We start from the raw sequence: 7,805 nt of genomic DNA on the forward strand, positions 1-7,805 counted from the left end.
GTCAGCTTTTCTGATAACGGTATAGTCTTTACCAGTACAGAGATTCATGAGTTTAAATGGAATCAGACATATTAAAACAGCACCATATCGTCCCTCATCAAATCGTTTAGCTGAAAGAGCTATGCAAACTTTTAAATCTGGAATGAAGAGAGGTTACATCCCAGCTGAGGTTACCCCTGGGCAAGCCTGATCCCAGAGTGGAACCCAGCTTGATAGATCCTAACTTTTATTTTGTTTATTTAGATACGTGGAGAGTGGCTACTGGACAGAGGTACGGGGTCAGCTGATGAACTTTTAACAAAAGAATAAAATATTTATTCAACAAGAAAAGATGGACTATATTACAATACTCCTTCACCCACAACTATACCTTTACAGATGTATACAGCTTTGTAAGGATAACACAAGTTACAAAAGCTAACTTATTCTCTAATGTACACAGTAAGTACACAGTCCATGTAAATCTATGGCATCCTGTGGTCAGACACACCACACTCTGAAATCAAATAACAGATGCCACCTCAACCAGATGCTATGGATCTCTCCTCAACTCCCCTCAGACACTTGTCACACGGTGAACCAACTAGTCTCACCGAATTCCGTCCTTCACACGAAGGTTTCCAATCTCCACTCTCCAAGATCTTACCTTGGAATCTTCTCCCAAACTGACGCTTTCTCTCATATGCCTTCTGCAAGGGTTCACCTCCTGGGTTTCAAACTCTCCTTCTGATATTCCTCTTCCCTGGGTCACCCAATGCATTCAAGCTGTCTTCCACGCACTATGTCTCTCTGACTCAGCCATCAACAGTATACCACTGCTTCACATGCGCGTAGGAAAGAGTTACAGACCTTTAGTTGTCTCTTTGGATCTTCATGCCTCTTGCAAGCTGTTCTCACTTTAAATCTGCTCTCTGCAGCTTTTGTCTCTTTAAATCTGAAGCATGGAGCCTTTCCCTCTGCCCCGCACTCTTACCTTCACTTAACAGGACCTTTTCCCAGGTTCCTGTCCTTCTTTTGACTAGAAGGTCATCTTTGGACTTTCTCTTCTTCCACTCCCCTGGATTTTTGGGGTTTTCCTTAGATTGGGACTGGCTATCTCTCCCCTTTGCTCCAGTCTCTCCTGGCAGCAACTTTCAGAACCAACTGCACTCAAACAGCTTCCAAAACAACTGCTGTTTCTTTTCTTCTGTGTATGTGTTTGTGTCTGTGGGGGGAACCTGCCTCTCTCGGCCCCTATTGCTAGACACAGTCCAATCCTGCTGCCCTTGTATGTTCACCTTTACTTTATAAGAGTCATAAAACTCCTCATTAGAAATGCAAGCATTTTTTAAAAGTGAAACTAAAACTCCATTTGACCTTTCTTAATGCACAGATACAGAAATACAAAATAAACTTAAACTTTAAAGCTAAAATTCATTCCTAACACCCACAAATACCAATATAACTTACTTAAATTGTCTCTATTTCCTAACGAGGTTATCCAGAGGTACTCTAGAAACTTGACTTTCTCGCTTTCTTCTCAATTATCATACAACTATGGGTTCAATGCCATCTGAATTATTGATGAAACGCTGCCAATGTATAAGGTTAAGTCTGGTGTTTCCAAACTTAGAGGGGAAGGTAGAGAAGGATCAGAGTAATCAAAAATCAAATCACAATATTCATAACAAAGCTTGAAGATTCATTGTAGGAGATACAGTTTTTGTGCGGAATTTTGGAAGTAGACCTTGTTGGGTTCCTGGTACAATTGTCTCAGAAATTGGTCTCTTGTCCTTCCAGGTGGAAGTGGAAGACCAAATTGTTCGAAAACATGTGGATCATTTTAGGAATAGATAGACATTCCAATAACCAGCTATTCCACCTTTGATTAACGTCAAACTATTAATCTCTGAGATGACAGATTGACCTAGAATAGACATACCCAACATCTCTGTAAAGTTGTCTAACCCTGAACTGCCACTTTCTAATGACGTACCTGGTGCTGCAGTTCCTGATCATGTCGATCCAGTGGAAGAACTTCAAGTGGTAGAGTTGCACCGCTCTAACCGAATAAGGAAATCACCTCAGAGACTTAATGTTTAATCACCTGAGTTGTATATATGTATATGTTGTGGGATGTTCAAATGTTCTCTGTAAATAGAAACTGTAAAAGAAACTAAAGGGGGAGGAAATGTAGTAATTGAAGGTACTGCCTTTCCTACTACCTATCAGGGGTCATAAGATTGTTCTTGGAGACTCTGACCAATGAGTCCTAAGTGCAGGTAATCCAGGGGGAGGGGTGGGGGTGGGGGGGGGGTGCGTGGCTTTCTTGTCAAGGACCTGGTTTAAGCATGTAGTTTCTGAAAAGCTCTCTGTAATAAAGTTATCTGTTTCATGTAGAAACCTGTCCAGTGGGTCAAGTCATTACAGTTATTAACCCTCCAAGATTGTCCTGGAGTGTCCAAGAGTTAAAGGTGAGCCCAATTCAGGAGAAAAATCATACGGGCATTAAAAATTGTGAATTTCCTTCCATTTTTTGAACACCTTTGTTTATTAGTTATAAAATATTTTGGGATAGGGGTGAAGGCTTTTCACCTGAACAGCTAGTTGGCAAAAGTGGATAATGCGATGGAATCTCAAAAAATATGACCAACCAGAGTTTGCAACTTTACACTGGGAGGTACCAGCTAAGTTAATGTGATTCAAAAGGGTGGTAAAACAAAAACAACTACAGACCCATTAGTATTACTTCCACTCCATGTAAAATAATAAAATTAATTATCAAGAATATCATTGACCTTTTGTACGACAATAATGTTGACAACAGTTAACATGAATTTCAAAGAGGATAATTTTATCTGATTAACCTTTCTTGATTTCTTTGATGAAGTGATAACTCAAGTGGACTGTGGAAAAGCCCATGACATGTTGTATCTTAACTTCCAAAATGCTTTTGACAAAGTTCCACGCAAACGGCTATTAATTAGACTCAACACTGTTCGGATTCAGGGTTTAAGTTCCAGAAATGGATAAGAAACTGGTAGAATGTGTTATGATCTTGAGTGAGATCATTAAATTTTAAAAAGAAAATTGAACTCCCAGTTATTGACTGAAAGAATCACACCACAAGATTCCACATTTTAAACAAAAACTTTTACTATACAAGTGTTAAACAAAGCAACATAACACTTTATATTTCATAAACACTTACAATATTAACCCAAAAATCTCAATAGACCAGTTCCTGTTCTGTTTTTAATTCCATCCAAGAGTTTCCCTATACATTACAGGTTATTGAGGGTTCCTTCACTTCTCCTGGGACAAAAGCAAGATGTGCTCCCAGGAATTCACTTTGATTCTCTTCAGTGTTCCAACTATTCTCTGAAATATGAGATATCTTGGAGTCCTTCTACTGGCATTCGGGCAGGCGACCCTCCAATTCTTTTTAAGCATCTCAAAGTTGTGGACTCCCCGCTCAAGCACGGGCTTCACTGCCTTCTTGCTCAGTGGTCTGCAGCTCCTGGCAGAGTTCTCTCTCTGCCTATCTCAGGGCTGCTTCCAGGCTCCAGCTGCAACTGCTGGCAGCTTCCTCTTTCTGACTGTGTCTGTGTGAAATCACGCAGATAAACCAAAAACAAAAGACTGCCTCCCTGCAATCTATCCCCATGGCAATGTGGCATACCTGGGATGTCCCAGATAGAGAGTTCAACTAACTTAAATTTTAAAACCTCTCTTTGATGTGAAAAGTATATGGATACTTTAGGATATTTCCTTGATTACCCATTGCTTCCAAACTTTTCTCTGGGACCCACACGAATAAATTAAACCCTTATGGAGCCAATGGTAAACATCCATCTCCACTGAGACTCAGGAAGATAGCCCATTCATTATTCAGTGTCTTCACACTTCCAACTCTGACCTTATTAAATAAACACAGGCTGCCTCTTTGAATTGCAATTACTTTAAGTCTGTTTACTCTTAAACTTAAACTCTTTCTTCCCATTTTATCATACATTTAACACTCCAAATCCCAACCTAAAAGTTTTATTCCTAAAACATATGAATCATGAAATTAGACATATTTGCAACACCTCCCCCCAGAAAAAAAAACTCATCACCATCATATGTTTTATCCCTACCATCAAAAACATAACAACTTGTAACATGTTGCACATTTTAACAACTATCATATCAGATAATAATTCCACCATGGTCTACAAGTCAGTCCATCTTGATAACATGACTTTGGCTCCTGGCTATGGAGTCACCAATTAAAATTTTTTAATTTTCTTCTTGCGATGTCTTTTAATTTTCCTTTGAGGTGTACGAAAATCCATTTTGTTACAATGAGGAGACTCCTATGTTATCCACATGTGAAGTTGCAAGCACAGTCTTTGAATCACTTGGTTCAGAATTTACCTTCTGAGCTTCACTCTCCTCCATATTTGTCATTCCTTCATTGTTTAAGTTCAAAAATAATGTCCCAGTTAATTGCATAGTTAAATCATTCCCTTCTTGCTTAACTGCGGGTGTATTTTTGTTTTTAAGTCCATTGTCCAGACTCAACTATTTTGGGTTCTCTTTTTGAGATGGCAAATTCCAAATGGTTTCTTTTTCTGTAAACAATTACTTCCTTCACTAGTCAAAATCTTTCTTAGCCACTGTAAGAATATAATTTAAATGCTGTTCATGTTCAACCAGAAATGTTTGATAATCCCGTCTTGGGCTGACCTTTGAACAGTTTATAATTTTTCCGTTTTTCTTGATTCCAGTCAAAATGAGTCTTGTTTAATTCTTTCCGAGCAATGTCGATAGCTTCTTTATTTTGGACCTTCATTTTACTTTCCAACACAACCTTTCACACATCTTGCAAATAACATTTTCCCAATCACTTGGGGCTCAAAGTGTCTTTTGACCCCTGTCCATTTGCCCGTGTGTCTGCAGCTGTATTCTGTGTCTCAAGACTGGCAAGTACTTTTGATTTGGTGTCAGGTGTCATTAATACTTCAGGGTCAGTTTGAGGTTTCAGTCCTTTCTGGGTAAAGCTTTTAACGTGAGATTCTTCAGATATTTTTGCTGACACTGGCTCAGGAGGGGGAAAAGCTATATCCCATGCTGGATCAGAGCGGCTGAGTGATCCCACGGACAGGATGAGGACAATGACAGTGAGTGTGAGGGAATGAATGTGGTGCCCCTTGAACTGGCAGTAAATGAGGGCCCTGTGGATGAGTGATGGGTTTGTGAGTGTGAGAGTTGAAAGTGATGAGAAGAGTGACTTACCCTGGCGGAACATGGGAGATCATTCATCTTCTTGTGGCACTGGGTGACTGCCCTCTTTTGAAGGGTGTTGCTGCTGACCACCGCTGCCACCATCTCCCAAGGTGGTTGGTCATGCCACTGCCCATCCTGCGACCAGAGTGTGGGTAGAGGACATCCCGGCGGGACTCCACAGCATTCAAAAAGCATTCCAGTGATGTGTCACTGAACCTGGGGGCTGCAGTCTTTTTATCTTTCAGGACCATGTCTTCCCTGCAGCAGTCGCAGTCTGGAAGCACTGAGATGTGTGCATGTGGCTGGATTTTAAATATGGCGCCCGGTGTGATGAAGCAGCGAGGCAATGGCGGGTGGGCTCTCATTCGCCTGCCCACCATGGAAACGTGTTTCTCAGGAATGCATAAATAATGCAGCAGGTTTGCGACGACATGGTGTGAAAACTCACTCTGGAAAAGGACAAGGAGCAAGGTAGAGTAAAAACCTTTAATTGGAGGAGAGCCAATTTCAGTGAGTTGAGAATGGACCTGTCTCAGGTAAATTGGAATGAAAGATTGAATGAAAGGAATAATGGATTGTCTTTAAAGAGGAGATGGCTTAGGTACAGTTGAGGTACATTCTCACAATGTTGAAAGATAGGGCAATGATGAAAGCCATGATTGGATAATGAAAGAGATAGTATTGGATGAATCACAAAAAGGGTGCATGTCACAGATGTTAGGTTAAAAATAAGAGTGAGAACCAGATTGAATGTAGAAACTTCAGAGGGGAAGTGACAAAGAAACTCAGAGAGGCAAAGAGAGACAATGAGAAGAAAATGGCAGCTAATTTAAAGATAATCCAGAAGTCTTTTACAGTCATATAAATAGTAAAGGGGTAGTAAGAGTAGGAATGGATCCAATTCGGGACCAAAAAGGGGATCTACGCAAAGGGAATGGCTGATGTACTAAATGAGCACTTTGCACCTGCCTTCACCAGGGAAGAAAATGCTGCCAAAGTCATAGTGAAGGAGGAGGTAATTGAGCTAAAAATTGATAAAGAAGAAGTATTAGAAAAGCTGGTTGAACTTAAAGTTGTTAAGTCAATAGGACCAGATGGGATCCATCTGAGAATGCTGAGGGAACTAAGTGTGGAAATTGTAGAGGTACTGACCCAAATTTTTCAAATCTTCCTTAGGTACAAGGGTGGTGTCAGAGGACTGAAGAATTACAAATGTCACAGCCTTGTTAAAAAAAAAAGGTGTAAGGATAAACCCAGCAACTACAGTCTAGTCTCTTTAACTTCAGTGGTGGAGTAGCTTTAAAAAAGATAATCCACGACAAAATTAACTTGTCACTTGGACAAGTGTGGATTAATTGAGGAAAGCCGGCTCAGATTTGTTTAAGACAAATCACGTTTACCCAACTTGATTAATGTAGTGTACTTAGGCTTCCAAAAGGCAATGTTCAGCAAAGTTGAAGCACATGAAATAAAAGGGAATAGCGGTGGCATGGAAACGAAGTTGGTTGAGTGACAGGAAACAGAGAATAGTGATGAATGGTTGTTTTTCAGACTGGGAGAAGTGGGGTTCCTCAGGGGTCGGTTTTAGGGCCAATGCTTTTCTTGATCTATATTAATGATTTAGACTTGGGTATTCAGGGCACAATTTCAACTTGCATTTGACACAAAACATGGAGGTATTGTGAGGAGCCATTGATAGACTTCAAGAGGACATGGAATGGGTGGACACGTGGAAGATTAAATTTAACACAGTGAACTGCTAAGTGGTAAGGAGTGACAATATAAACTGAAGGGTACAATTCTAAAGAAGTGCAGGAACAGGGAGAGGTGGAAAATGCTCCAATCCTCGGGTGTGCTACTTTTTCTATCAAATTTATATGACTCCTCTTTGGATCTAATGCTATTCTTAATTTCTTTTGTTAGCCCTGTTTGGGCCACTTTTCCTGTTGTGTTTTTGTGCCGGAAAGGAATGTATAACTGTTGCAATGCATACATTCGTTCCTTAAATATTAGCCATTATCTATCCACTGTGATGCATTTTAATGAAGTTCCCCAATCTATCTTAGCCAACTCACGCCTCTACCATTGTAGTTTCCTTTGTGAAGATTTAGGACCCTAGTTTCGGATCGGACTACTTCACTTTCCATCCTAATGAAGAATTCTATCACTTTATGGTTACTGTTCCCTAAAGGGGAACTGTTCCCTAAAGGCACAATAAGATTATTAATTAAACCCTTCTCATTGCACAATACCAAATCTAGGATAGCCTGTTCCCAAGTCAGTTCCTCGACATACTGGTCTAAAAAGCCATCTCGTACAGACTCCAGGAATTCATCCGCCACAGTATTATTGCTCATTTGGTTTGTCCAGTTTATATGTAGATTAAAGTCACCCCATGATTACTGTAGCATCCTTGTTACATGCATCTCTAATTTCCTGTTTAATGCCGTCCCCTACTTTATTACTACTGTTTGGAGGCCTATAGACATCTCCCACTAATGTTTTCCGCCCCTTTTTGCTTCTTAGCTCCATCCAGACTGATTCTCTGAGCCAAT

Source organism: Cetorhinus maximus, chromosome 18, assembly GCF_964194155.1.
Source record: "Cetorhinus maximus chromosome 18, sCetMax3.hap1.1, whole genome shotgun sequence".
Classification (NCBI taxonomy): domain Eukaryota; kingdom Metazoa; phylum Chordata; class Chondrichthyes; order Lamniformes; family Cetorhinidae; genus Cetorhinus; species Cetorhinus maximus.